The sequence below is a fragment of the Panthera leo genome, chromosome B2, assembly GCF_018350215.1.
Source record: "Panthera leo isolate Ple1 chromosome B2, P.leo_Ple1_pat1.1, whole genome shotgun sequence".
NCBI lineage: Eukaryota > Metazoa > Chordata > Mammalia > Carnivora > Felidae > Panthera > Panthera leo.
Window position 1 is genome coordinate 122,939,204 of NC_056683.1, and position 7,415 is coordinate 122,946,618.

The window sequence follows — 7,415 nt, forward strand, 5'->3', positions numbered from 1 at the left end:
TTATTAGAATAGGGACAATATCCAGTGTCTTTAATTGCTGAAAGACATACACCTGCCACTTAATTTCCTCAGTGTCACCAGTGAATTATACCTAATATTAGACAGCAAGAACATTTGTTCATTAGTTGCCTGTTTGTTCATTCATCTGTCTATCCATCATCCATCCATCCATCCATCCACCCATCCATCTATCCATTCATCCATCTATCCATCCATCCAAACAGTTGAACAATTGAATGTGATCATTTAAAACTGTTTCCAACAGGCTTCTTTTGTTACTACAAATATTCCCTCTTGGAAACCATGATGTGACATGATTTATGGTTAAATGGATTCTCTTTTCCTATTAAAACAGCATTATAATTGAGAGCTTGCTTCTGTTCACAATGTCAAAAAATTATAAACAGGACTTAAAATATTTAGCAAAAACACTGATATAATAAGTAAAACCCTACAAACCTCTATAATCTATTATATAGTAGAAGTATATTCCAAGGTGTTGAATCTTAGGGACGGAAGAGACTTCGGTAATCTTTATTGCCAAGAAAACCAAAGTTCAGAGAGAGAAAAGAACTTTCTGGGTGTCACCCACTTAACTCAGAAATGTTAAAAATATGACCTATGGTTCTCAGATCCATGTTCTTTTTCTGATACCATATGCCCTCCCTCAGAAAAATCCCAAGATTTATTTAAGGTTGCTTAAATAAGAGACCACAATATATTGCAAAATATGTATATAACATATAACATGTAAACATATAACATAGTTATATATCATATATTTCATGTGTCTAAATTAAATATCTAGCCAAAATAAATATGATCAAAATAATTAATTTATAAATTGTGTGCTTTGTTAAGATCCATTAAAATATGGAGGGAACATTGTGGTAGCCCATTTCTCTTAATAAACTACTCAGGAATATCTGAGTCAATAATTAAGTGAACTCCATCATCTGTCTGACTAGCGTCCATCGGTTCTCTCTTCCTCCCTTACAGTTGTGGGCCCCTTCTACTCCTCTGCACCTGTAGATTAATAATATACTGGAGGGAGCAAGAAAGGGAGGGAGAGAGGGAGGGATGAACTCTAGGGCTGGTCAGGTCAGGACAGGTCTAAGGAGGAGTGTACCCCTTTGCCTGAGGTGGCTCTGGAAAAGTCATGTAACTCAGGCAAATTGGTCAAGAGGGGAAGGCTGTTGGAGGCCCTAGGGGAGTTTCTAGAAGATGCCCTCTCTCTTGAGATTATTTTTGTCAGGACTGAGGTTTGCTGAAGCATCTCATTACCAACCCAATGAACTAACAGTGAAGTGAGCCAATGGTGTTTATTATTTAAGCCCACTGAATATTGTCCCTTGTTTGTAGCTCCAGATGGATGCAAAATGCAGGTGCTTCCCTCTTTCCTCCCTCTCTCCTTCCAGCCAGTATATTGTTATTAATGCTTACTATGCACGTGCATTCTTCTTAGCCTGAAGGATATCACAGCGAAGTTCAGAATCCTTGTCCCCAAAGTGCTTACAAGTGTAGAGCAGGATTTAAACTTTTTTTTTCTCGTTATCATCCTCTCTAAGGAGCCTTTTGAGATGTATTTTTATAATGCCATTTCATGAAAATTAAAAACTTTTAATGCTTATTTATTTTTGAGAGAGAGAGAAAGAGAGAGAGAGCATGAGTGGGGAGAGGCGGAGAGAGATGAAGACACAGAATCCGAAGTAGGCTCCAGGCTGTGAGCTGTCAGCACAGAGCCTGACGTGGGGCTCGAACCCACAAACTGTGTGATCATGACCTGAGCCAAAGTCAGATGCTTGCTTAACTGACTGAGCCACCTGGGCACCCCATTTCATGAAAATTTGATGTTACAGATACACTCTATATCTCTGTGTGTAATATATATATGCCTTATATATTAAAATAGTAAGATTGTTTTTGTTCCCCAAGAAGCAATTTTTGCCTCCTTGGGGTGATATACCTCCATGAGGAATGATTTAGAGGGAGAGATGGAAGAAGGCCATCACAATGAGATATATTATGAGTAGAATGTCTCCAGGATGGGGACACCTACTCATTCACGGAAAGGAGGGACTTTGCAGGTTCTTTTAGAAAATAGCCTTGCAACAGAGAAGAATTTAAAAGAATCACCATGCACTTTCTTTGGTCTTAAATTCATTCTATTCCATTTGTTTCTTTCCTTTCCCTTCAGATTCTCCTGCAGCGGCAGCTTCTGACATCCCGAGAGGAGAAAGCAGAACAAAAGGGCAGCCAGGGACGGTGAGCCGGTACAGGCAAGGAGGCTTCGGGTCGGGAGCCTCAGTTTTGGTGGCAAGTCATCTTACTTTCTGTCATGTCTCTGAACGGTCTTTCCTGTCTTTCTCTTGGTTTTCTCCGCTACCATCTTCATAAGCCCGCAGTGCCTCTGGCCTGGGCAATCATCTTTCTATTTTTTTATTTATTTAGGACCAACTGAATTTCAAGTACTTCCTATTACAGTCTCAATCAACACAATAACTCTGCCAGTTACATATTAATGCCTCATTTTATAAACAAAGAAACTAAGGCTCAAGGGTTTTAGTGACTTGCCCAAAGCTAGACATTGGTAGGAAGAAATAGAGCTGATACCTAAACCCAATTGCGCAACCTATGCTCCTGCTCCTTCTACTGGAGCAAAAATACTGTATATTTTTGCAATATACAGTAAAACCTTGGATTGTAACTTGTTCTATGAGTGTTCTGCAGGATGAACAAACATTCCTAATAAATTTTAACTTGATAAATGAGTGCTATCTTGCAATCCCAGTATTACGTGGCACTGAACGTCACATGATCACAACAGAGCCAATGGTTTTTGAAATTCGCTTTGATAGACAAGTGCTTTGGATTACAAGCATGTTTCTGGAACGAAATACGCTGGCAAACCAAGGTTTTACTGTATTTTAATGCATTTAAAAAGTATGGATGTGATAAATGAATACTTTCTTTTTGCAAAAAAAAAATATATATTACAGGTTAATATTCCCATTAATCACTCTTCTCTATTCCTATTCTCCCCACCCCTATGCGCCAAAGGTAACCACAGTCACAGTTTGCATGGATCGTTCCAGTTCTTACTCTAGGTATTTCATATGGCTGTTTGTGCCCCACCACACTGGAGGGACCAATAAAGTGCTCTCAGACATGGGACCCACTGCATGGGTCACCTCCTGTGACGCACGCCAGCTCCTCATGTGGCTGAGGAGCTCTGCTTGGTAACTGGTTGGTTTGCAAATCCTTCTCATTAAACTACAAGTTTATAATGTGCAGGAGGTTCTAGCCTCTACTCCAGACCAGGCAGTGAATTTTCGGTGTGTTCCATTTGGTTTGTGTTTCCATCTCTCCCCTCTTTACATGATTTCTCCTCATCACCTTTAACCAGAACACTTGGGTCCATTTCTCTAAGATAGCTATAGTTCTCTTTGTAGAAGATACTTCAGTAAGTATCACTTTGTGCTGTAAAATAAGCTTACTATAGCACTTTTGTACTACTGATTAATTTACTACCTTCTTTTTTTGCACCTTTTTTTCAGTTAGTAGAACTTGTGAGCTAGCAATGGGGAAAATAAGTTATTTTGAGGTTGCCAAACTTCCTGAAATCAGCCCTGGGGATTATCACTAGACTAGATATACACGTTCACCCCTGCTCCCTGTATTCTGAGTCTCCAGCCCCTTCATGGTCCTGAAGTAGGACGTTCAAGAAGGAAAGGGACACGTTTATAAGGGGAGAGGCTGGCGTTGCTGACCCTCATGGAGATAAGCACTTGGGGCTTGGAATCTGGACAGCCCAACCTGGGAATATGTGGCTGTGTGCCCCAGAGTCCCCATCCAGCGTGCAGATCTTTAGGTAGAGTTCCCATGCAGACCCTACGTGACACGGATTCCATGGCCATAATGCTAAGGTAGGGGGGTGGCTCATCTTGGCCGCACAGATGGAAGTCAGACCCCAGGGTCTTCCTTGTCGCACTTAGCAGACTATGGGCAAAGACATTTGCTCTACATTAGCGTTATTTGAGACACCTGACCAGGGGGTTAAACTAACTTGAGGAATGTGGAGAATAATGGAAAAAACTGCTACTGCTTACCCCTCCTTCAGGTAGGGGCAGGGAGATGAGAGCAAGCAAGCCACTGTGGTCTGAAATTGCCCCACACTCTGGGAGTCAGAGGTGGGCAGTCACAGATGCGCCGCCCTCTACCACAGGGGTAGACACCACACTTTGGGGGCTTGTCAGAGCGCATCTGGTTCCTGAGGAAGGAGGGCCGAGAGGAAGGTGAGTGGTCTGAGAGATGAGAAGAATAGAGTATCTGGGGGTGCCTGGGTGGCTCAGTCGGTTAAGCGACTGACTTCGGCTCAGGTCATGGTCTCGCAGTTTGTGAGTTCGAACCCCACGTCGGGCTCTGTGCTGACAGCTTGGAGCCTAGAGCCTGCTTCAGATTCTGTGTCTCCCTCTCTCTTCTGCCCCTTCCCTGCTCACACTCTGTCTCTTTCTCAAAAAGGGAAGAAGAAGAAGAAGAAGAAGAAGAAGAAGAAGAAGAAGAAGAAGAAGAAGAAGAATGGAGTATCTGGATGCAGCTTTGGTCAAGTGTGCTATCTCCATTAATTTTCTCTGTCTCAGGGCTGCTCGTAGTAAAACCAGCCAGTATATATTTTATTCAGTGATTGATCACGAAGTCCAGTTTATAGACAGAGATGTGCTATAAATAGCTGCTGCCACAAGGTGGCAGCAGCATCTTCTCGGCTGTGTTCACTAGCCTAGTGGGTGCTTTTTCTTTAACTGCGAAGAAATGGTTTTCTCCCAGCTTGTACTTCTAGAGACAAGTTGCTCTTTGAGAAGCTTAGAAGCTTCACAATACTTATTGCAGGAGTTTTCTTAAAGTTTCTCTTTTCTTAAATCAATGTCTGGGAAAATGTGAGGCTATGCATTAGTGGGTAGCTTTTCTCTTTTCCTAATGGCAATATTTTAAATCTAACTCCTTGTGTCTGTGAAGCCAGTGGTTTTGCAACGGGAATAGGGGACAAGGGAAGGTGACCAGATATTCTAATTGAGACAGACAGCCTTGGTTCTGGCAGTGAGCTGGTGACTCTGGAAAAAGTCCCAGGCAGGCTCTGCTCTGCCCCTTATCTGAACCGAGTTGATGAGCTGGCCCCCTTCCAGAGGAGGGTGACCAGAGCAGAGAGGGATCTGGAAACCAGGCACGATGGGGACATGTGGAAGAGAAGGGGCATGTTTGCCACCGAAAAGATGATGTGAACATTGCCGTCAAATATTTGAAGGGCTGTCATGGAAAAGAGGTGGTTGGAATCAGACTGGTTAAATGCTGGCTATGGAAGTGACCTTCAAAATCCCATCAGACACACCCCTCTATTTCCAAAAGGGGGAAATAAGGTTGAGAGGGTGACACTTGTCCAGTGTCACACAATCAGCTGGTAACAGACCAGCTAGGACTACAATCCAGATCCTTGACGACACCCACATATGGTCACCAACCATGTTGGAACTGTACCTGGTTGGGAAAGGCCTCTGTTTAGTGTTGAAACAGAAACTGGACGTCCATAGAGAGAGTTCCTGAATCACTCAGAGAGCTGGCCACAGCCCAGTCACCAGAAAACTGTTTTCGATATAGAAAACTTCTAATATTTTCTACTTCTGTGTGGTCGCCATAGGATTCTCAATAACTGGCAGGTAACTCAGGGTAACGGAAAGTTTGTGTGTGGTTGGACAAGGTGGAGGGGGTGGCCCGACAGGAGGCTAGCAAGATCTCTCGCCCAGGGTTCCTGGGCGTCTGCCCTTGCCGAGTCCCTAGCCTCTGTCTTGGGGGAAAGAGGGCAGCAGAAAGGGGCACTGCGGCCTTCTCTAGACAGCACCCAGGCCCTTGGGGAGGGAACTTGTGATGTGAACTTGGAGCTCCCGTAGTCAACTTCACAAACTCCACTCTTGTCTCTACCTCTGAAAAATCCTTTGTAAGCAATATATGATATACATGTTTTATCATCTTTCCATTTATTGGTTTATTGTCTTTGTTGAGGTGTCTGGATGACCTACTAATGTGGTTTCATCACACCTGGTGTGGCTTTATCACCTGGATGATGAAGAAATGGGTGCAGGCTATTTCCTAGATACAAAACACACAATAATTAAGCGCCTAATGACTGTTTTCTTGGCATGGAGAGGAGTGGCAGCAGCACACTAAGAAAAATCAGGTCCTTCCACCGCATTTAGCCAGAGAATGAACTGGCCGTGCCAGAAGAAATCAGGCGACCATGCTTCCCAAATGTGTCACACATTAGGGGGACCGAAATGACTTTTGGTGGGAAGAACATTTTAAAGGGAGTTGTGTATATATCTTTAAGTGTGTTAGAAATGTACAATTAGTATGTTAAATTTGTTTGCTTAGGATGAGGCTAAAGAAATTGCTGAAGTTAAAAAGGTAAGTAGATTAGCAACATAACGGCTCTTAGGAAGTGCTGTGTGCCAAGTCACATACCGAGTGTTTCCAACGTGGCGCTTCATTTATTCCTTTCCAGCCACTGTAGGAGTTGGATTCCATTTTACATGGAACCAACCTAAAGCAGAGAAAATTTTCTTAACTTGTTCCAATTCAAACAGTTGGAAGGGGCAGACCTGTCTGAATCCAAAAAACCCCGGATCTGCCTGAATTTGGAATACGGATTCCTCACCCCATGAGGTAGGACTCTATAGAATGTAACCGCCACCCCACCCTCAACAGAGGGGCTTTGTTTTTGCTGTAACCCAGCACAGAGTAGGGCCTCAATAAGTTTTCGTTGAATGGATGAAGGAATGAAGGAATGAATAACATACAGTAGATGCTGATTCTGGCAAACATCCTCAATTGGTACGGGTATGCCTGATGCTTAGGAAACCCTGACCTAGTTTAATGGTTTTAAAGTGTGTCCTCAGGAACTACCCTGGGGTTCAAACCACAGAAGAATTGCCGTGGGGGGTGCTGTGAGGGTAGGGGAAGGCCAGGAGGCTGGCTTCCACCCGTTCTCCCAACTCCCCCCAGGGCAGCTCCCTTTTATCTATTATGGCCCCCCTTCCTACTTCAATTTTTTAATAAGTCTTTACTGCTACCACAATTAAAACAAACAAAAGAAACAAGAAAGCAAAAAACAAAACAAAACACAAAACCTCCCAGGGACCTAGAGCAATAACATCACCAAACTGATGAAGAAACCAGGGTGGGGGTGGAGGGGTTGCCTGGGGGCTCAGTCAGTTAAGCCTACGACTTTGGCTCAGGTCCTGGTACTGAGCCCGGTGTTGGGCTCTGTGCTGACAGCTCAAAGCCGGGAGCCTGCTTCAGATTCTGTGTCTCCCTCTCTCTCTCTCTCTGCCCCTTCCCCACTTATGCTCTGTCTCTCTCAAAAATAA